The 24,642-nt window shown below is 42.1% G+C and overlaps 1 protein-coding gene and 1 pseudogene across 1 annotated transcript in view; both read right to left on the minus strand.

The window, feature by feature from the left end:
* Positions 1–24,642, minus strand: part of TMEM178B (transmembrane protein 178B) — a 359,361-nt gene that overhangs the window by 130,232 nt on the left and 204,487 nt on the right. The window lies entirely within an intron of this gene.
* On the minus strand, positions 22,570–22,643 carry LOC111725910 (annotated as a pseudogene).

Raw genomic sequence — 24,642 nt, forward strand, 5'->3', positions numbered from 1 at the left:
TTTACAAGGTTTCCAAGTACAATACTGTCCGGTTTTCCTACTAACTCAGAGAACACAGCTTTCCTATCTACTTTGCTGCTTCCTCCTGACAGCCTTGACCTCTTAACTTTGGAGTGCCCCAGGACTCAGTCCAACGCTTCTCTTTTCTACTTATATTTATTTACTCCCTTGGTGATATCATCTTGTCTATGGCTTTAAAGACCATCTGTATGTCATAGGCCCACAAATTTATGTCTCCAGTCTCTACCTCACATTGAACTCAGGATTTGTCATTCACTTTCCTCCTTAATATCTCCACCAGGATAACTAAAAAGCATCCCAAGCTTAACATCCAACACTTCACCATAAATCCCCTTCTCTGTCTTCTTGATCTTAGTTGATGGCAATTCCAACCTTTCAGCTGCTCAGACCAAAAGGCCATGGAGTCATTCTTGACTTTTCTTTCTCTCACAACTCACACCTAGTCTATGAACAAATCCTGTTGACTAAACTTCAGAATAAAGGGATTTTACTTCTCCCAACTTGTACTGTTACCTTCCCAGTCAAAGTCTACGTCACTTCAATAACTGGTCTCTCTGCTATCCCCTGTTTCCATATTCAACACAAAAATCAGAATTGGATCATGTTACTCTTCTCACAATCCTCCAGTGGTTTCCCATTGGAGACTTTTCCAAAAACTCATCAGTTTATTTTTTTTTTAACCTACACTTCACTTCCATCATTATGTTCCCACTTCTATGTCAAGACCACCCACATTCCCCCATGTTATTCTACACCTAGCATCCACCTTATCTTTCCAAATGAGATACCTAATCATGCCACTCTCTAATTAAAAGCCCTCTGCCCTCAAGATAAAGTCTCAATTCCTCCAGGTCACCATGGCCTTCTTGGTGAGCTCTGTCCATCTCCCCTCTGCTGGCAGTGGCAGCCCTTGTGCATCACCTGGCCATGTGCCCTGGTAGCACATGCAGCTTCCATTGATTCTGTGTATACTGTATTAGCTAACCTGTCATTTAAGCACTTTCTGATGAGTTTTCCTCTTTGTGTGAGTTTGATCTCCCCTAACAAGATTTTTTTTATGTCTTTGTGAGCTGGGATCACATCTCCTATTTTACTTTCTGTCCCTTTATCAGCTCCCTGAGAATAGTGGGTCCCTGATACTTGTTTAATTAATGGGGCAGAACGGACTGTGTAAGGTGTGTAAAGGAATGCTTGGTGAGTGTTTCTGGGCCAGGGGGTGGTTTTCTTCCCCTAGCACATCTGCAGTGGCTATTAGAAATCATTCTGTAGGATGGCCAAAGTGCTAGCTATTCAGTACAACTAGTTTTTCAATTCCTTTGAACAAAAACACCATGAACAAATGTCTTTACCAGAATATACTGCAATGACAGAAAAGCTTTTATCCCCTGGGACAAGAATAAAAGGTAGTTCTGCTTACCTGATAAGTATCAGGACAAAAGGATGATGATGTGATACAGCAATTCAACAGGCTGTACATTCTGTTGTAGAATCTATTCCCCAGTCATGGGAAGGAATTGGTAATGAGATGGCAATTGTGGTGGCCAGACAGCCAGAGTTCCAGCTTTCCTTCCCTTGTCTCTCATGGAGGGTGCCCACGATTCTGCCCACACAGACACTGTTACAAATCTACATGCCAGGTGGGGTGGGGAGAGGGTTTGAGGGGTGACCATTGCTCTACTATTTGAACAAAACTTCATGAGATCTCTTGTCAGATATCTCCCACTGGATTTGGTGGAGGGAAGTAACAGACATTGTACCCCTTGTGGAAGTTTAGAAAATCCAGGGTCGATGTCTCAAGTACCCTGCCTCCCAATTCCAAACCTTGGAGTTTGACTCTAAGAACATAGAGACAATAAACTAAAGATATCATAGATTTGGGGGGTGGTATGTTAATTTATGAAGAATGCCAATTAGGGAGGAAGCACAGTATATCAAAATGATCTAAGAATCATGAGACCTAATTCTCACCATTAATTTCCTAAGTCATCTTAAACTAGGTACAGAAACTCTCTGAGCCTTATCTGTATAAAGAAGAGGTTAGAACTATAGCTGATCTTGTATGAGCTAGGAAAGGAAAAGGCAAGGCATCTTTTGTTGGACAGTTTAAAATGGGGCTAGTAAATGACAATGGCCATTTACTTGGCCCATGTCAGAGAAGATTTGGGACAACAGCTTTGACCTCTTCTCCTGAGAAGGATAAAACCTTCCTGCCAGGTACTGCAGCAGAATAGAGCACAGGGTAAAGACAGCAGCTATAAAGCAGAATGTGAGGACTCACAGGGTCATAGGCACACCTCTCCTTCTAATCTCAGGTTAGACCCGGAGATGCTAAGGGGGCCCGTCACACTCTCAGTGGCCTAGATGTCTCACCTCCTGGGATACAGCTCTTCCCACCACATCATGGTAGCTTTTATGGGCTTGGGGATATCTCCTCTGCCTCTAGACTCCTCTATGGGTACAAAAAGGCAGGGGATGGGGAGAGAAGCCCATCTGTCTCTCTTCCTATGAGCAGATACCATGTCATGCAATCCTTTCTCAGATTCTCCAACAAAAAATGTATTAGATATAAGATATCACTTGCCCAAGGTTTAAAAAGAATCTCCAACTGGCATCCCTCCCTACCACTCCAGCAACAGTAATGGTGCCTCTGTCTCCAGGAAAACACATGATGACCAGAAAGGAAAATACACATTCTCTTTTAGGAGTCAACCTATCCCTTCCTTCCTTCTCAACTTGGGAAACAGAAATGAGTATGCAGCTGAAGGTCTTATGACACTTTAGTGAATGATACGAGGTCCAATTGTTATTCTTGAAAAATTAAGTCTTCCACCTTTGAAGATGACTAAATACTCCTAGTACTAGGCAGTACTCAGGGTCTGTGTTCTGAGTGCACAAGGGAATCAAGCAGAGAGTTTCAGCTGGTCTGTCTAAAAGGTATTACTTTCACTTACTGAACTAGATACATTTCACTTTATATGGGTGTGGTGCTGGTTTAGAAATTGGTTTCAACTGTAACTACAACTTTAACCAAATGCCTTCTATTAAAAATACAAGTGTATATGGAGATTGCTCAGAAAACTGAAAATAGCACTACTATATAACCCAGCAATCCCACTGCTGGATATTTACCCAAAGGAGAAGAATTCAGCCCATCACAAAGATCTCTGCACTTCATGTTTATTGTAGCACTACTCACAATAGCCAAGGTTTGGGATCAACCTAAGTGTCTACCAATGGATAAATGGATAGAGAGACTATGCTCTGTACAAGTATACATAATGGAATATCACACAGACATAAAACTGAATGAATCCTGCCATTTGGAACACAATGGAGAATGTTGTGTGAAGTAAAATAAGCCAAGAACAGAAAGACAAATCTCACATGTTCTCACTCACATGTTGGAGCTAAATATTAAAAACAGTTCGATTTCATGGAGACAGAGAGTAGAATGATAGTTACCAGAGTCAGGGAAGGATAGTGGCAGGGGCAGAATAAAGTAGAGATGGTTAATGGGTGCAAAAACATTTGACAGTACAACAGAGTGAGTATAATCAACAATAAGTTAGGATATACTTTAAAATAACTAAAATAGTAGAATTAGACTATTCCTAACACAAAAATAATTAATACCTGAGGTGATTGATACTTCAATTACCCTCATTTGATTAATTCACTTTGCAGGTCCATATCAGAACATCACCTGTACCCTATAAAGATACACAACTATTATGTACCCAGAACAATTTAAAAAAATACAGCTGTACATTTTAATGGGCAAAAAACCATTTTGGCCCAATTATGCCCATAATTTAGGATATATAAGCTTCATGAAAACATGATGTAAACACTACAAGTGAAACTATCCCAATTTTATAGACCACATCTTATATCCCCCAGTCCAGTCTCATTTTCCCTATTTCTCATTTCAGCTGCAAATGCATTAAAGACACTGAGTAATAAGCCACCAGAATCTCCAGTGGTGATAAAATGTAATTTAAAGTTATTCCCTGAAAGATATCAGGATTCTTACAATGCCCTTCCAGTATGCTACAGTGATAATTAGACTTCAGAAAGGAAGGAGTAGTGGGGGATACAGGGTATTAGATCATTACCAAAATTTGAGACTTTGAATACAGTAAGTATGGCTTCCTTTATAAGACCAAAATGTTTTGTTTAAAGACCAAAATATTAAAACATGTTGTCTAAAATGGCCATCTTATTGTGAAGCCATATAATATGTGTCATGGCCAAACAGTAAATCCTAACTCAATCTTAGGCTATACACAGACTAAAAGAGGCCAAGTGCAAGGGACAAAGTTCACAGGTGTGTAGGGTTACTGGTACTGATCATTCTATCAGTTTGGAAATGAGCAGTCTACACGGTGGGACAACAAGAACAGTAAGGAAAATCAGGCTGTTTTCGTTGCCAGCGTTTTCCTCTGTCAGGTCTAAGGGATGTCTCTGGGAAGCACCTGAAATAAGCAGGGGATGGCATCCCATCCTTTACAATCAAGGGAATACATGGAGGGGAGAGGATGTCTGAAGTGTTTGAGGTTCATATCCACATATGTTCACCTGCCCTCCTCCAGCTTTCAGCAGGGAAAGAGAGCAACAAAATCACAAAGCAAACGTGTGTTTTTCATCGCTCTCCTCTCTCAGTCTCAGACTGCCTTCCTTGCTCTGTCTCCAAAACTGTTCCCTCATTTATGACCTTGTGAGCTCTAGAAGTCAAAGGCTAATTAATGGCTGGGTCACACATTGTTTTAGCCCGTTTTGTGTTACTATAACAAAATGCCACAGACCGGGTAATTTACAAAAAACAGAAATTTATTAACTCATGATTCTGGAGGCTGAGAAGTCCCAGATGAAGGGGCCAGCATCTGGCGAAGGATTTCTTACAGCATTATCTTATGGCAGAAGAGCAAAGAGGGATAAGAAAGAGAGAAAAGGATGCTGTGTCCTTTTATAAGGAACCCACTTCTGTGATTACAGAACCACTCCTACAATAATGACCTTAATCCATGCTTGAGAGCAAAGGCTTTGTGACCTAAACATCTCTTAAAGGTCCTGCCTCCCAATATGTCCTCACTGGGGATCACGTTTCCCACACATTAACTTTCTGGAGTATATTCAAACTATAGCATACATCTTGTCCTTCTTATCCCCCCAAAGAGATACATTGGCCAAAATCCAAAGAACATACAACACTCAAGAGTGAATTCAAACATAAACTATGGACTGTGTAATGTGTCAGTGTAGGTTCATCTATTATAACAAACATACAGTTCCAGTGGGGAATGTTGACAGTGGGGGAGGTTGTGCGTGTGTGGGAACAAGGGCTATATGGGAACCCTCTGTTCCTTCTGCTCAGTTTTGCTGTGAACCTAAAACTTCTCTAAAAAGTTAAGTTTATTAATTTTTTGTAAAAAGAAATTTTAGTCCTTGCTACACTCTTCACTCAACACTCAACATTTTCCTCTGGCAAACCTGTTTTTCCCATGGTGGGCCATCTCTGGATAGAAAACTTCCTAAACTCTAAATCTCATAAAAAGAGGCCACAGTCTACATAAAAAAAAAAAAAAGAAAAGAAAAGAAATATCTTTCAATCAAGAGAGTCTGGGGAGGACCCAGAGGACAGCATCCATGTTGAACAACAGCACCAAAAATATGACCCAGGAGGACAAACTAAAAGAATTTAATAGGCTGGTCTTGAGTTGCATTACACAATTAATCACTATCCACATGTGGCTATTTATATTAAATGTGAATTAAAATTAAATTAAAATGTCAGTTCTTCAATCCCACTAACCACATTTCAAAGGCTCAGTAGATGCATGTGGCTAGTGGCTACCATATTGGGCAGCACAGACAGAGAAGATTTCCATTGTTGCAGACAGTGCTATTGGACAGTGTTAGTATAGAACAGGGATCAGCAAAATCTTTCTGTAAAAAGCTAGCTAGAAAATGTTTTACCCTTCATGGACCAAACCATCTCTGTGGTAGCTACTCAGGATTGCCTAACTAGTATAAAAAGAAGCCGCAGAAAATATGTAAATGAATAGGCAAGACTCTGTTCCAATAAAACCATTTACAAAAAGAGGATTTGGTCTTCCAAGTTTGCCAAGTCCAGGTTTAGAGGAACCATTCCTACACTAGGTATATTCAGCTCCCAGGAGGTTTTGATCACCGTGATAGATTTACCCATGAGCGCTACAAGCAACACCTGCAGACTGAACAGACTTGCCAGAATTTTACTTATCCGTATATCTCTATGCTATCATGATTCATAAAATACAAATTCATTTCAAATCATTAGTGCTTTCAAAGGGGCATTGGTCATTACATATGTATTATTCTCAAGAAAAGAGCCATAGATTTAATTTCTTTTATTATGTTTCTCAAATACAAATAATGCATGTTGGGTTTAAGAAAATGAGAAAATAAGATTTAAAAAAAGGAAAAGGGAACGACCTGAGTTTCTGCTCAGGAGATTTTTAACCACTGTAATATGTAAATATAAATACATGATTCTTATGTTCACTGCTACATTCCTGGTACCTAGAATAGTGCTGAAAGGATGGTAGACACTCAATAAATATTTGTAGAATTTACAAAAAGGACTGAATATTACAAAAATGGGTGTCCATGGATATATTTCAAGAATTCTGTAAACTTCCTGACTGCATTAAGTAATGCTGGGTGTATATGAGAGTTTCTAGAATGACTTATGATTTTCACTGAAAACTACAAAGGTGAAGAACTCCTCAGTGGTCCCCAGCACTGAGCCTACAAGGTCTTCAAGTTTTCATGTATCTATGATTGAGCTCCCCGGAGAAACACACATTTGTTTTTTCCCGGGGAAGGCTTCCATGACTAACCAAAGGCATCTGTCTGGATCCAGACCACCCCAGGGGGAAAAGCTACTTAGCCTGGACATGATTCACTCAGGAAAAATGGAGGATGAGGCTTCTGGTGCCACTTTTCCAAATCTGACAACATGGACCCAGTGCGTAGAAAAAGGCCCCCTGTGGCCTTCCCAAGGAGGTTAGGCTTGTTTCACCTTCTTTGGACTCTATCAATTCAGCAGGCTTGGACATGATGAGAATGGAGTCAGAGCAGAAGCCCAGTCCAGTCCTTTAGGGATCAGCCCAGACAGAGGTGCCACTGTTGGACATCTAAGGTCAACCTGACGGCAGGCCTTTGTCCCAGGGGACCATGGGAGGCTGAGCATCCCTCACTGTGGGTAGGCAGTGCCGGGATGACAGACAAAAGCGCACAGCATCCTCTTTGCCACCGTCAACAATGAAGACTCAACGCAGAAATTCAGGGGATATTTTCTTCCTCAAGATGCTTTTATAATCTGGGGGGAAACATGACTTGAGATTTATAGAACCCATTTAGTGTTCTTTCAGGCATTTTACCTGCATCTGTTCCACAAGGATGCAAGTTTAGGTTTCCTTTCTCCAGCTTCATAATGCAGCACAGTCAAATCAGTGCCATTAATTGCTAAGTGTAGGGGACCTTCTGATGCCTAATGAAACCTTTAGGAAAGCAGGCTCCTTAGAAGCAGTTCTATTTATAGATTGTATATTTCCCTAGCCTCCTTCTCTAATCACTGCACAGGGAGGAGGCAGGAATTTTTTTGCTTCTGAGAAAATTATCATCTGCCCCTCGCACTTATTCTCCACCTGGAGTCCTAATCCCTTTTGTGACATCCTAATCATTTCCAAGAGCAACCAGGATGCTGTCACAAAGAGTGGATTATGATTTCAATTGGAGAGTATGGCTAGCAGCTAATCATCATTTCAGAAACAAAAGGCCCTGTTTTTATGCAAATAGACATAGTCAAAAAGAATCTGCAGAGACTGCCGACCAAAAATACAATTGATGATAAACAGATTATGGCTAAAACAAGATGTGTGCACACTCACAAGAGTGGCAAATGATTGTTAAAAGAGATGTTAAAACCTGATCCGAAAATGAGGAGGAAACCACCTAAAAGCTGATGATTGTATTTCTCAAAGCTGGGAGACAGTCTGTGCCTTAAAAAGAGACACATCTGTAAAAAGACATCGCTGGGAAGTGTGCGGCATCCCAAGCGCCATAGAGCCTAAATCTCAGCTCCTGAAGCCCCGCCCAGTACTCTGCCCTCACAGGTCAGGTCGGGCACTCATCCCCAACTCAGCAATGGCAGCTCCTTTCTTCAGAGCTTGGGCAAAACCCTGGTCTCCTCTCTTGCTTTCATACCCACTTCCAATCTGTCAGCAAATCCTGCTGGGTCCAAGTATTAACATGCCCCAAGTTCTATAGCTTCTCCCCATCAGTCCTGCCATCACGCTCACCCAAGCCACCACTCCAGCTACCTGCAATATTTAAATATCCTCCTATCCTTCTGCCTCTGAGTTTGCCCTGCTTTCAGGCTGTGACTCTATTAAAATATAACTCAGATTATGTCATTCCTCTGATCAAAACCTTCCAATCACTTTCCTTCCAAAACCCAAGGGCCTCATCAATCTGCCTCCTCCCCTACCCCCATACCCACATCAGTTCCCTAAGCTCTCTCTCACTCGTTCTACCCTAAGCTCACTGACCTCCAAGTGATTTCTTGTACATCCCAGCATCTCGATGTCTCAGGGCCTTTGCACTTGCTGTTCCTCTGGCCTGGAATGCTCACCCCCATGGCGGGTTTCCTCACAGCTATATTTAAAAATCATCTCACTCTGATGCCTTTCCTGACAACAGTTTCCAACACCCCAATTTCTGTCCCTTCTCCAATACTTCACATCGCTCCCCACTTCACACTTACCACTCTACACCATACTTTATTTATCTTGTTCATTGCCAGTGTCTCATAATAGAATGTAAACTCCACAGGGGCAGGGGTTTTTGTCTCTTTTGTTCACGAATGAAGTACTGCTAGAGTGCCTGGCCCAGCATACGGCACTCGGTAAGTACTTGTTGAATATACGAGCTCTGAAAACACAGTAAGGGGCGCTCCAATGTTAACTACAAGTTAATAACAAATATAATTTAAAACAATTAGAAACAGCCTAAATGCCTGTGAACAAGAAATTGGTTAGATAAATAATGATAAGCCATAAAAAATATACACTATGTAGCCCTCAAAACGATGCTATAGAATTTACTCACTAGTGCAGAAAGATCACTACAACATATTAAGTCTAATGAGAAGGTTGAAAGACAGCAGGTATGTTATCCCACTGTAAAATACTATGTAAGTATGACATGTGTCTGCATCTCATGTGTTGTTACAAAACTCTATATAAGTGTGTGGATAATAAAGAGATAGAGAAGAGATGGAGAAAAAGAAAAAGAGAGAGATAAGTGGATCATCTTGAAAGAAAACTTTAAGCTCCTTGCTGTCTTTATTCCTTCCACAGTGGCTTGTCTATAACAAGCAGCTTCTTAATAGACTTGTTTAAAGAAGCCTTTCTCTTTACTATTTACTGAGAATTAGCTACCTGCAGAGAGCCTGACGAAAGTTAACATTCCATAAAAAGCAGCATTCAGACCATTTCGGTTCAGCCTTCCAGAAGCTATTTGACAGCTTGCTCTTCAGAATTCCGGAGGAAGATTCACCTCCTTCCCTTACAACCAAAGGGCATATAAGGAAAGGCTAAAATATAAGCAAGAATTGTTAAAGTCAGGACCAGAAAAAGCAAGTAAAAGCCAGAAGTCTAGCTCGCTAATTAATATTTTGTGAGGCCTGACCTCAAAGACCAATGGTGGCTAAAAGCAGATGAGGAGGGCAGTTCTCATAAGAAAAGGCCATCCTTTCTCAGCCACTGTTCTCACCACCCCCCCCCCCCCGCAATCTGTCTCTTAGCCGGCCACTCAATCTCTACTGACAGCTGGGTTCCTGGCAGGATGGGGTGACTGTGTTTGCTGAATACTCTGAACATTCTCTCCTCCCAGCTTTATTCTCGACATGTCCCTGCTTTGAATACCCCCTTCCAGCCATGGGATTCCTTGGCGTTATTCTCTGTCATTATTATTGTTATTAATAATAATGTAAGTAGTGGGTCACATTTATTGAGCTCCTAAGACTGAGCAGGTAATAAGGAAGTAAGATGACTGATACAGGCTGGCCCCTTTCAGCCCCAACCAATCTGGAAGCTTCCACCTTGATTTTGACCTCCATGCTCCAGGACAAAACAAAGCATTTTGTACAAATGAGGAGCTCCACAAAATACATGCTGGAAATAATGATGTCGAACACAGGCCACTTTTGGTCGGTGGGAAATGCCTTCTGTGTCTGTTTGAATCCAAGTCCCCAGAGCCTGGATCGTATCCAATCTTAGTTGCACTTGAGACTCTCCCAGGGAGCATTATTTTGAATGCTGGTGAAGTAGATCAGCAACTCTAGGCTAGGCCTGGGCATTGGTGTATTTTTTAAAGCTGATTTTAAAAGTGGACCCAGTGAGAAGTCAGTGTTGAGAACCACTCTGGTCTCAGGGCCATACACAGTTCCCTTCTCCCTTTAGTGTTCTATTCAGGCCTGGGACTGTCAGCAGAACAAAATCACAAAGGGATGGGACCGGTTTTGAGCCCGTGAAGCCACACTCAAGGAATTGTGGCAGGTGTGGGAGGAAAGGTGAGGAGGGGCATGAGGCTGGAGGCAAGACAGTGACTACTGCCTCCTTGGCGCAGCTTCCTTGAGAAGTCTGGGTTTGCTCTGCTGGGCTGTCATGATGAGCAGTGTGCAGCGTGCAGCATGCAAACATCCAATAAACATCACTCACCATGGAGGTCAGCGAGGCTCCCTGTGCACACAGGCATTCATACACAAGGGAAGAGATGCCTACTCTTGTGAGGGCCACACTGCTTTGGGAAAGGCCATTGTCACGTTGGGAGGGTCCACCTGATTTCCTGAGATGTTAAGTCACTGAAGGGTGGCAGTCACTTCCCTGGTGGTCTGGAAGGGTGTTTTGTCTTGGCTACCCCCAGATGCTAAGCCTCATCCAGGCAATAGCACAGGACCAAAATGTGGTCTTAATGGCCAGAAGTGCCTTTCTCCATAGAGAGGAGTCATACTGGAAGGACAGCATTCTCTTCAGAAGCACATGCATGGACCAAGACCCCACCAGCTGCCGTGAATGAGATGAATTCTCAACCATGACTCTCAGAGCAGGTGCAGGTGAGTCAGGATGGGAAGCAAAGTAAAAAGCATCCCAATGTCAGAAAGGCTTTCCCCACGGGAAAGGCCAGCCCTTCTCCAGCCCACTCACAAATTGGGGTGCTACGGCGTGGAGCTTGAGAGCAGAAGTTGGACTCAGAGTATCCAGGTCTGAATCCCAGACTACTAACTAGCCGTGTGACCTTAAGCGTGTTATTTAACCTCTCTATGCCTCACTTTCCTTTTCTGTCAAATGAAGACAATTACAAGACTACCTCTATCCTAGCAGTTTGGGGGAATTAAATGCTGGGTGGTGTTTAAAATACTTAACAAATGGCACGCATCAGTGTGCTGAAGGAAGGAATGAATACTTAAATCACTGAGTCAGTCCTTCTAGGATTAGTTCAGGATGGGAACAGACCCAAGACTCCAGAGATGAGGGCTTCACCGGGCTGCAGGAGACAAATCAGAGGAACCAAGGTGAGTGCACAGCCACTGAGACCTGTAGAAAGTCACAGCCTCTGACTCTCAAGGTTCAGAAATCCTGAGTCATGAGCCTGCCCTTCCAAGTCACTGCAGTCACAGGTGCTACGTCAGCTTTTCTAGCTCAAAACGCTGGCCTGGTATAGTTTTTGTAAGTCAACCTAATGGCGAACCTGTTATGAACCCATACTGAGTGCTGAGCCCCTTAACAGATTTAATCCTCACACCAATCCCGAGTCAGGTTTATAACATCCCCACTTTACAGATGGGGAAAAACAGAGGCACTGAGATATTAAGAAACTTACTTAAGGTCACACAGGTAGAAAGTGGAAATGCAGGCATTCTAGCCCAAGTAGTTTTGCCCTAAAGCCCACTGGTCTTGACACTTGTGGTAAGAAAACAAACACAGTGCCACAGTCAGAAAGACCATTCTTCAATGCCATACTCCAGAAGGTAGTCTCTATATTATTAATAGATGTTTTTACCATCAAAAAATGCCTATGTTCCTCCTTATACATTAACTGAGTATAAACTAATTTAGGGAGCAAAAGGCCAATCAAATTGGCACACAAATTCCCAAGGTCAAGTTCACAAGCCTTTTGAAGACTAGAGGGAATACGCAAGTCTTCTGCCTGTGTGCCCAAGCTCAGTGCTACAAATGGCCAGAAGGTTCTGGGGCAAGGCTGTCCAATCTGTCAATGAGGATCTATTTTCCTACAGAAAACCTAATGTAAATCATTGCTTTTAGGGACAGGTCCTCAAAGGCCAATTTATTTCTAGAGTGACTCTTGTTCTAAATGCAGTGGTCCACTAGGATCCCCAGATCTCTTGGTATTATACCATTTCTAAACCTTCTGCTTTATGCTTTCATTTTCTGGAGATCTGCTGGAATCACATTTTGCAGTATTTGACAATTCCCTCCAACCATCATGGCACTTATTTTTTTTTTCCATTTCTTAAAACTTGGTAAAAATTGTTCTTTTTTTTTTTTGGCAGAAATATCTCATATTCAAGCTTGGATCCAAGGTAAGCATTTCTGGCACATATGGTTAAAAAAAGATCTCTTTAACTGAATTAAGACAACATGGGAAATACACATTCATTTAGCCCTTTTCCAAAAGTTGATTTCTAGCAGTTTAACAATATTCGACAGTATTATTCTTAGCATATGTGATGGAACTGTAGTGCTGCTCTCTATAAGGTAACAGATATTATAAGATCAAGATGAGCTGTGAATCAGACAGACTTAAAGCAGCAAAACTCTGTCTTGGTTCAGGCTTCTGAAGAATGGGCACAGGCTCAGTTGTCAAACTGCACTGTGGCACAGGTCGGAAGACAGGAGGAATATTTTAGTCCCTAATACATCTCCCTTTCTCATTGGGTGACAAGGGACATCTGCTGTAGTGTGAGTGGGGAAAAAATTAAATAAGATAAATCATGTACTCAAAGAAATGAAAACTAAAGAAAAATTTGAATGATTTTTTTAAGTCCACAAACCTGAGTTTTTCTACCATTAGATTAGTTCAAGCTTGCTCAAATATGTATGTACCCAAGCTTTTTAGGACAGGCAACAACCAATTATTGATTTTGCAGCCCCATGCCCACCCTGAAAATTGATTTTAAGAAAGAATAGCCAGCCATCATGATCTTTTGTGTTTATAGAGTCAACATTCCATGTGCTTGTGTCATTTACATAGGCAATAACATGTGGGCTCAATGAATTGTGAGTGAATGGATGGATGGGGGGATGGATGGATGGACAGTCATCTCATACTGCCCTGGGTTGTGATTATACTGCCATCCTTACTACAAGATCCAAAAGCTTATTTAATAGATATTTTAATTTAATTTAAAATAAATCTATAATTCCCTCCCCCAAATTCATCTTCTTCTTTAAAACCAAAATCTAATAAAATAATTTAAGTTAAATACTAGGTAGTAGGTAAATGTCTCTGGCATTTTACACTTGTGGACATTGGCAAAGAATCATTTTCTGCAGCTTTTGACATCCCTATTCAACGATCACAATTTTTTTTTTTTAGTTCTCAATATACACTAGACAAAATCTTTGTTAATGTACTTGATCATGAATCCTGAATCGTTGGCAGATCCAGACAAACTCAAGTCTTACGTATCCCTAGACTCTGGTAAAATGCTCTGTTCGAACTCATTCTGAATCATATCTCGGAATGAAATAACTCCTAGGACTAGGCTATGGCTCTGGAGTTTCCAATCAGTTTTGTGCCAAAAGACTGATCAGAACACATCTTCCTAAATCACACTGAGCCTCTTTATCTTGGCATCCAATCATTCCTGGGCAGACATCTCCGGAATTTTGGCTGCAGGACAAAAGGTCATCTTGGCATTAAAAGTCCTCCCAGTGTCTCAAAGATATTAGCAGTTTTTCTCCAGTTCCTGGGCTCCTGCCACCTGCTTTCAGTTGTTCCCACTAATTAAAGACATGGCCTTAGTCTGCCCTTCTTGCCTCCTTGTCTGCTAGGAAAGGTCCGCTGTTGTTCCTGACACACTTTCAGCCACATGGGCAAAGCAGAAAGATAGGATTATCCCTATGTAGACCTTTCTCTGCCCCAGTAGAAACCCTATCATCACTTTCCTCCTACTCTCCTCCATAAGAAAAAAGCAAAAGTCACCTCTGTCAAGGCACCTGCAGAAATAGCTCTTACTAGGTGCTGCTTTTAAATACAGCGGCACTTCCCACAGCAGCCAGAGAGCAAGCAGACACTTCTGCCTCTACCTCGGCCTCAGCTGGCTTCAGTAGAGCTTCTCCCTGCTTCCATGGGACACAGATTGAAGCAAAGTTTCAGAAGAGATGCAAGATAAACTCACAATCACATCATTTATGACTTTCAGAGGAAAAAATCTGAAATATTTGGATTGGCAAGTTTTCCTGATATACCTAAAGTGAATAAGGATATGCAACCCCAAAGCCAGAATGGGGCAAACGCCTGACCTTGGCCTCCTGCCCCTGTTATGGAGGTGTTTGTATAAGCATGTGAGAGGAGTGTCACCTGGAACTGTCATTTCCAAAAACAGACACATGTCTACGAACTCCATGAGAGTAGAAATAGTGTCTGTGTCCTCAGCACTAAGTAGGTAACTCAGACACCTGCCAATGGTGGAGATGGATGTACATCCATGGATATGTGGGGGAAAGGTATACTGTGTGTGTTGTACTTATACACACAGTTCAGATCTAATTCTCCAGAAAGAACTCTCCCCAAAACCACTGCTCTGATTCTCTCGTGATGATCAATTAACTCTCTGATTTAGAATTAAATTTCGTAGATGCCCAATAGCTTCCAAGTACCACCCTAGGAAGTGGACATAAAGACATTAATCCTTCTTTTACAACCAGTGTTTGTAAGTTTAGTAAATACCAATTCCTGCCTCAAAAAAATGTAGCAAACCATTAAATGGAGTTTCTGGATTTGCCAAGCTGAGAACCAGGTCCAGCCTCATCAGCCAGCCAATCTCTCCTTTCTTTAATAACCTTTAATGCAAAAGTCATCCAGGTCAAGCTCTACCTGAATTAGGGTAGTGGCTGCTGCATGCAATACGGTGATTTCCTTCCCTGGGAAGTTGGAAGTGTGACCAAGAGCAGGACTCCATCCTAAGCATCGCTCCACAGGCTCCTTGAGGATAATGAGCCTACAGCAGGTCTTTAAAAACAAGGATCAGATTAGTACGTCTCAGCTGTCAATCATGTGTAATCAAGCTCACAAACAATAAATGGAACAACACTATTTTTCTTGATGAGGAAAAATTTTTTTACATATTGATGGTATGTTGGGAAATAGATTTTCTTGATTAAAATCAAGTAGAAGTCCCAGGTAGCTTAAATCTCACTGTGCACGCCAGCGCTGGCTAACTCCTACATGCCAAGCCCCGTAGTAGATAATAGGGGGGTACAAGAAGGAAATGTAGAGCTCTTGCCTTCGAGAACCTTATAATCATGTCGGGGCAATAAAACATACAAATGAAAAGGAAAAAATTTCTAAACCCCCAAATAACATTGAAATAGTAATAAAAGAAAACAATGGAGAAGATACCAAAACATATGTGATTAAATGTAAGATAAGTTCAGGAGGTCCGTGTTAATGTGATGGGAATGAAGGTCCTTAAGGCTTGAATAGTTACAGAAAGTTCCATGACAAAACAGATCCTGATCTAGACCCTGAAGAAGAGGTGAGATTTGAAAATGGAAAGAGGAGAATAGAAAGGCATTCTTGATAAGGAATGCCCCTGGCATGTTCCAGGTCCTCTGCATCCCTCACCTTGGCTGGAGATGTGGAGTCACATTGGCATGGATTGTAAGTTCCTTAATGACAGCCTGACAATGGTTGAGGTTAGGCTGCTGACAGTGGTGAAGTGTTTGCACATAGGACCTGGTGGAGGAAAGCAGTGTTATCGGGATCAACCTGGCAGAGGTATAACAGAATCAGCTCATGGGCATCAGCAAAACTTCACATGTAACTGGACTGGGACAGGTAAGGAGAACAGGAATAGACTAGGACCATTAAAAAAAACCAGAACAGAACCAAGAGGCAAAAATGAGCCTTGGTTTTCAAGGTTGAGGAGCCTGAGGAAGAAGGATAAAGTGTGGATGGAGAATGATTTCATCAGTTTCCGGCAGACTGGGTCTGAGATAATAATGCAACGCCTGGGTAGAAATGGCCATCAAGCATCTGGTCCATATTCCGCTGGCGCTGCAGGAGAGCAGGGCATAGATTGGGAAAGTCTGAATAGAGCTGACAACTTGGCCATTGGAGTGACTGAGGTCTCAGTGACAGGACGATCAGCACTGAAGGACAGAGGAGCCATCTGAGAAAAGTAAAGACCCAAGAGCCATTGATGGATGGAGAAAGAGCAGTCATCGAGGTGGAAGGAAAGCAAGATCAGATGGTGACCTGGTGGCCACAAGAGCAGTGGCAACAACCGCAGAGCAGGAAAGATGAATAAGGATGCCCAAGAGGACATCAGACCAGAGCCAGCGGGCCCTGAGAGTGTGTCATCTCAGGAGTCCGGTGGGGAAAGAAGCCAGACCACAGGGGCCAGAGAGAGATGGGGCATAGGAACGAGCATTCCTACACTGACAGTGGTACAGTGTCTGCACATAGGACCTGGTGGAGGAAAGCGGTGGCATCAGGAGATCAATCTGGCAATACAATGTGCCAACATGAGCAACTACGAATACGGCAGTGAGAGTGAGAGAGGAGCAGTGTGGGCAGCAGTGACAGACAGCCGGGATTCCTGTCCCCACCCCGTCAGAAGGAACATGGTCCTGCTCCCAGTAGAGTGTAAATACCCTATGAGCAAAGGGGCTACCTCCTCTCCTTCTTACCCGGCCAGCCCAAAATCTTACAGGAGAAAAACATTCCCCAGCCCCAATGAGGAAGAGGCCTGAAACCAGTCCTTCTGACAGCTGAAGCCATATGGCTGCTCGCTCTTCTCTGCCATGCTGACTCCAGCTGGCAGGGGTTAAACATTTCCAAGAAGGAAAGAGATGAGAGAAGAAATCTCCTGGGCTTCCAGGCAAAGAAGCTAGATGAAAGAGATGTCAGGTGGTGAGATACTCAGTTGAGGTGGCTGAGAGGGCCGCACCGCGGGCAGCCAAAAGTTTTTGCTTTGTTTGTTTTCATCTCGCTGCTCTGCGATCTCACTGCCATCATTTCGGGAAGCTCGCTCTGGTTCCTGTCCGCTCCAGATCAGAAACCGGATTTCAATCAGCAACTTTTGCACTTACTGACTTCTTAGTCCCATCAGGAGAGTCCTGAGCAAAGTGTGCCTCTATCTCCTTCTGAAATAGGAACCTTCCTCCAAAGACACATGTAACAATGCAGAAAGCACAATGAAGGCCTTTTGATTAAGCTTAAATATATGCTCAGAAACCAGTATTTGGCCACTGAAAGCCACAGTTCCTTCGGCTTTCAGGCTGTCACCGTGTGGCGTGGTCTTGGTAGCAACCTCTGTAACTATGGAGCTTGGCTGAAGTGCTTAAGGAAGCAAAGCACTTTGCCAAGATCAAGTGGAGCCCAAGCCTCCGCTGGGGCATAGAATTTTCTGTAACAGTTGTGTGGAAATTAATGCCCCCATTCCAAAGATGAGCTGAGTGTCCTTGAAAGCAAGCATGTGGGTCATTTCCACAAATTAGCAGGAGACTCCTAGATTAGAAGGGGGGAGCGGAAGGATTTTCACCTGAGTGGGATTCGGTTCTATCAACTGAAAGGAGACGGCTCATTAACATGGGAGGGGCAGGGAAAAGCTAGACAAGAGCCAGGGCACAGGAAAAGGGAATTTCTCTGTTGGATCCATTTAGTGGCACGGTGAGGACAGGGACAAAAGGAATTATGGCAAAGCCTTCTATTACACCCCTTAGCCACTGGAAATATTCCTTCCCACTCCGTCGGGCCTAGAGCAAGAAATGATGCTGTTTCACTTTTTCTGATTTTTTTTTTAAAGTGACTCCAATACCTCCAAAGAGATTTTCTTTAAACATTCCTGTACTTTATCTTCTCCCTCAAAGACCTAACTCGCCCAAATTTGGGCATCCATTATTTGAAGCTTTAAGATGCGTATCTCAAAGGAACTGGCCCCATTCTGATCAACCTGTTGTGTCTTTTGTTAATGAAGAAAATACAATATAGAACCAATTTTGCTCAGCTGAGGTGTTTGAGAAGTTTCTCTTTGAATAGCTTCCACCTGCTTCGGTTTAAGTGCAGTCCCCACCCCGCGTGGACCACCAGCCGAGGATTGACGTTCTACTGCCTAGTTGTGCCCCTACACGATCTGCAGGTGCATCTTCTTATGAATGCAAATCACAAAAGCAAATTTAGAAACTGTTTTGGAATATGTGACCTTTGGAGATTAAATCTGCAAGTGAGAGAGTGGGGAGGCTATGTATAGAATCTTTATTCCAAAGGCATCCTTAGAAACTCTTGTCTCCCAAAGGACCTCTCAGGAACATTAAACGATTTATGGGCTAGGGGCTTTACTCCCCAACTCAGAGAACATTCTCTGTTCTATTTAGCTTTCTTTGGGACCATGCTCTAGTGCAGGGGTCCTCAAACTTTTTAAACAGGGGGCCAGTTCACTGTTCCTCAGGCCTTTGGAGGGCCAGACTGCGGGCCCCGGGACGAGTCAGCTGCTAAGCAGGACAGGCAGCGGGGGCAAAAACACCCGGTGGGCCAGATAAATGTCCTAGGTGAGCCGCATGTGGCCCACAGGCCGTAGTTTGAGGACGCCTGCTCTAGTGCTTATTCATTCTCAGCCGCAGAATAGCTTCATGTTTACTCTCAGGTTCTCCCTGAATGGGGAAGCCATCCTTCTAACCCCGCCTTTCTGAAAGCCCAGTTCAGAAGCACCTCGTTAACCCACACACTCTCTAAGAAGGGTAACCCTGGAAGAAAAGCAAGTTGGAGCTGGGGAAACCTAGGAAAGAGGATGTGTTCGGTTTAGACCATGCTGAATGTGAGAGGAGAGGTCCAACCATGAGGCGGTTGGATACATTCACCTCAATTTCAGAAGCAAGGTTGGAAACACAAATTAGAAGGTGGACAGGTGTCAGGGCATGGGACATAACTGAAAGTGTGAGAATGAATAAGATCACCTGGGGGGGGGGATGTATACAGTAGGGAGCAGAGGGCACAGGGGCCCTGCCTCACCTGGAGACAGGGTGGCAGAGGACAGAGAGCTCTCTCTCTCTCTCTCTCTCAAGCTTGGTTTCTGGTTGCATTTCAACTGCATGCATCTGTACATCCTTTGGAAACTCAGCACTTGACTCTGAGTGTCCAGTTGTCATAAGCCCCTCTCCTCCATCCTAAATTCCAGATTCATTTAGGGGCTGTCCTTCCCAGCTTCACCTTTCTGCCTTGCTCACTCCACTTAGCCTGTTCAAAATGCCTCCTGATGACCGCTCAAACCTGGCCCTCACTGGCCTTTAAGATCTTTCCAAAACTGTCTCATCTTAGTCCTACAACACATGAAAATATACTACTAATGGGTTTAAAGCCAGCTGAACAGAGTCAACCCTCAAAAATAATCAAAACACTTTTCTAAACATAAAATAAATGATATGAAATCACAAAGATTCAATCATATAACCTAAAATAGCAAGTAAAACTAATAATATGAAATTCATGGTACAAGGTGAGGAACAAATTGGTAACAAATATCACAATGTTAATATCCTGAATTTATATTTTTAAAGTTCCAATAAGTCAATTAGAAAACCAATAATCCAGTTGAAAAATGGTCAGGGATTAACAGCCAATACACAAAGCACTCCGGTACAAAGAGATAATAAGATGCGAAAAAAGAAACATTTTAGTAATCAAATAATTTGAAATTAAAATGAGTTCATTTTTTGCTTATTAAATTGGACACATTTTAAATATAATACTCAGGTATACTCACAGTTGAGAGAACTGGGTACTGCATAGATTTCTGGCAAAGAGAGACCCGATAACTCTATTTCTTTGAATCAATCCCAGAGAAATGATGCATATTTGCAAATATGTTAATTGTAGCATTATTTATAGTAGTGAAGATTCGCAAGCAACTTCAATCTACTATCATGCACTGATTAAATAAATTATATACACCTTAATTACTTACTTAATATTTCTGCATAGATGCAAAAGGGGTAAAGATAAATATCTTTAATCTGTAAAGAACACCTATAAATCAACAAGAAATCTACAAGAAATGACCAGACACAGATAGTAACTCACAGAAAAATAAAAAATAATCAGTAAACTTTTTTTTAGTTTGTCACCAAGTAAGGAAAGATTAAATTAATATCTATTCCTAATACAGCACATTGGAAAATATTTAAGTACACATAACATAATCATATTAAAGATGTCTGTATAGCAGTAAATGTAATAAAAAGACTGGAAGAACATTCACCCATACGCTAGCAATAGTTATTTCTGAGTATCAAGATTATCAGTGATTTCTATTTTCTTCTTAGTGTTTATCTATAGTTTCCAAATTTCTATAAGGAACATATGTTACTTTTGTATTAAAACAGATACATTATGTTTTCAACCATATACTGGTGAGAATGGAAAACACACATGCTATAGGGATGAAGAGCAAAAAGCAGAACGTGGGACAATATATAAAACAATTTGATTTTACTTAAGTATATCTGCATTCTGTACAGGAAAAATAATGGAAAGAGATATACTATGCCAAGCTTTGAGTCAGTATCTCCTAGTTTGGGAAATTGGGTGCTTTTCATTTTCTTCTTTAATTTTCTATTTTCTAAGTTACTCTACAATGCAAATGTATTACTGCTATAATAAAAAAAAATGTGTAGGTTGAAGTGCTTTGCTCTTCCTATCACAAAATAAGGCCTCTCCTACTTCAAGCTAAAGCTCTAGGCCCCCTTCCTCTAGAAAATTCACTTAATCCATTTTTTCTGTCTTCCTCTGGAGGATTTGGTAATCAGGATTACACCATATCTGTTTTATTTTTGTGCTTTCAGGTTGGTCTGTAATGCTACATCGGGGGATGTCACAGATGTGACAAAAGTGTCCAATTACAATGGCGGCTGGGGATTTAGGAGACCAGATCCCGTTCCCTCCCTGCCCCAGCTCCTGGCCCAGCCTTGAGCAGATGGTGCAGCCTCTTTGGGACTTAGAATTGTCATCCTTAAAATAACAATATTAAATTGGATGCATGTTTCATGTGGTGTCCTTTGGGGAACTGCTGGACAGTGATGAAGAAACCAACTGGGTTGGGGGTTCAAGGCCCTGAACCCCACCCTCAACCAGAGCAGCCCCACATTTTTGTTTTGTATTGGGATTCCACATAAAAAATGTATTGGGAAAAAATGTATCCGCTTATTTAAAAAACACTATGGGTGAAAAACGTTCAAGACATTGCCAACATTCCCCACGTCTTCCTGCCCCACCTGTTGGCAAACTAGATTTTTCTCAGAGTCAAGTGTGAGAAGTCTGAATTATTATTTCCTTCAGCTTGAGTTTTACTTCACAAATGGCAGATGGAAAAAGTTTAGGCTTTAGAATCAAAGAATCTGAGTCTGAGTCTTGGATGACCCCAACATTTATTTGATTTGTGATTTTGGACAAGTTATTTTCCGCTTTGCTCCCCAGTCTCTTCAGCTTCAAATGGGGATACAAATCAAATCTCTATGGCAGAATGTGAGAAAAACTCATACGACAATAAATGAAAAGGGCTTTATATAAAACATGCTTTACAAAGCTAAGTTATTCACAGTAATCACAACCCCCATACTTGTATTCATTCATTCAACAAACACTCACCGACCATCTACTATATATGGGTCTCATATCCCCACCAATAGGACCAAACTTCAAGACCCTGCTAGACTTACACTCAACACGTGGATTAAATAAGTAATGTAGATAAAGCCCTTGGCCTGGTGCCTGGAACGTAGGAAGTTGGCTTCCCCAGTACCACCACCATATACTGAACCTGGGGTGGCTTCCTAGAAAATAAAGACCTGAGAGCAAGTTTTCTTACTTCCTACTTATCTCACTTTTAGGAAGGCTCTCATCAGGAGAGCCAAAAAGAACTAAGAGGCACCCCAATCATGCCTCTCAGTTCAGTAACCCTGAGACCCAGCACTGCCTCTCAAATGCCAGATTCTGGCATATAAGTGCCCTGACAGGGCCTGCCTGATGGGAGCCTCCTGTTGGGCCGGGGGTAGATGCTACGAGAGGGGAATCTTACTGAAGAGGGAAGTACCTAGGGGATGCATTGAGTGATTGCAAACCCAGTGTCAAGATCCCCTGCCAGGCACCAGCCCCTGCCAGTCATGGACAAGTGCTCTTCACAGATCGATAAAATATACTTTACAAAAAGTATACATCACACAAATGCTAGTTAATGCTTGATAACCTAATACATTTTCCACCTTTTAAAAACAAAATTATTGCCTTCATAAGTGGAGAACAAACTACAGAAATGACCCTGAAAGTATAGTCCTAGTCCCACTGATGTTCAAAACAAAATACATATAAAAATGGTACCACCCCCCCAATTTTCCACTATTTAACTAATTAATATCTAAAAGGAAAGAAAATCCATATTATATATGCTTATCATGATACAAGGGCTGCTGATATAATGAAGTCACCGTCAACAAGATCCTAATCCACTTGGAAGATAAGACAAATACCCAATGAACAATGAGTAATAATGTACAAGAATATAATTAAGGGCTAGAGTGTGTGGAACAGACCACATGTTCTGTAGAACTTTGGAAAAGTGGAAGTGGCATCAGTGTGGATTAAAGAAGTCAAGGAAAACTTGATGTGGGAGGCCTGAAGGCCAAGCAGGGTGACAGACAGGTATGAATGTGATTTATTTTAGGAAGAACAGGCCTGGCAGTCATGGTAGACTGATTTTTTACACAGAGAATAGAATATAACAAAGATGAGGCCCACGGAGGAAGGCACAGCGAAGCGCGACAGGCTGGATCAAGGAGACCAGGGAGACCAAAAACTTCCCAGGCTCTCAGGCCATAGACATACCATGTATTTTTGCCTTCAACCTCCTCCTACTTGAAGCTAGTCATATTAATAAAACTGCAAGGAATGAATTATACTAATAATGCTTGATTTTTCAAAGTTAATTAAGCAAAGCATGAGAAAGACATACTCATGTCAGGGCCACCTTTTCTAGATACAGAACTTCCTTCCTGTGACTCACAGCATGAAGCTATACCTCAAGTCCCAAGTGTGTTATTAACACAGGCTCAAAAACACATCCATCCTCTCCTTCTCCTCAAGCAAAGGGCATCCCCCCACGGAGGCCCCTCCCAGGTGCTTCTTTTAAAGAGCACAGATAATTACTGAATACTGATGAGCAAGTGAAAGAGGACTTTTCCTCTCATTCACGCTCGGCATCTTCATTCTCCCTGATTTGATTGGATTTATCTAGCTTTTTAGCTAGAAGGCACTAGGCTGTATGAATGACATTAACTGCAGCCAAGAAATCGGAATGTGAATTCAATCCTCTTAACTTCAGTTCAATTGACCAAATATTTCTAGCACCTACTGTGCATGTGTATTAAGCACTTGATAGATGCTATAGTGGATATGGACCCAGAGGAGACAGTCCATGCCCTTGAGATTCTTTCAAGAAACCAGACAAGACAACCCATGTACACACATGCCTACAACACCTAGCAGAAAAGGAAGAGTGCAGTGAGAGAGAAACAGAAACAAAGGAGCCCACCTAATGAACAGGAGAGCATCACAAAAAATAGTAGGAGACAACCTTAGGAAATGGTTAAGATATAGACCAACAGTTCTCAACCTGTGGGTCTCGACCTGCAGGAACTATATTAAAGGGTTGCGGCATTAGGAAGGTTAAGAATCACTGATGTGGACCTCGAGAAGTAAGGAGGGAATCTTGACAGTAGAATCTGCAATAGCAGGTGGCACGTTCATTACCATAACAGTGCCTACTCATTGGGTAGTTATGAGGATTAAGTGAATTAATACAGACAAGTGCTCAGCCCCCAGAAAGTGTTCTGTGACCAATGGCTACTATCTTTGTGACTGTTCATTACCATAACAGTGCCTACTCATTGGGTAGTTATGAGGATTAAGTGAATTAATATTCACTTAATTAACATTAATTAATTAATATCAATTAATATTCACAAGTGCTCAGCCCCCAGAAAGTGTTCTGTGACCAATGGCTACCATCTTTGTGACTGTTGCTGTACTACTGTTACTAATGCTCTGATTACAGCTCTTACTGCTCCTTCCATTGTAGGTGTAGTGAAGTGACAGCAGAACTTCAGACTGGAAACGTGATTGTAGATCAGAGTTTGGAAAGCCAAAAGGTAACAGACCACAAGATTTTTGACAGGACTTGTGTGATCTGGGTTTTACTTTGGGAACCTTATTCTGGCAAGAGAGTAGGATGGAGTGGCGTTCAAAGAGATTGAAAGTACAGATAGCAGAAAAGCAGTT

The sequence above is a fragment of the Otolemur garnettii genome, unplaced genomic scaffold (genome assembly GCF_000181295.1).
Source record: "Otolemur garnettii isolate 467f Iridium unplaced genomic scaffold, OtoGar3 scaffold00049, whole genome shotgun sequence".
NCBI classification, from domain to species: Eukaryota; Metazoa; Chordata; class Mammalia; order Primates; family Galagidae; genus Otolemur; species Otolemur garnettii.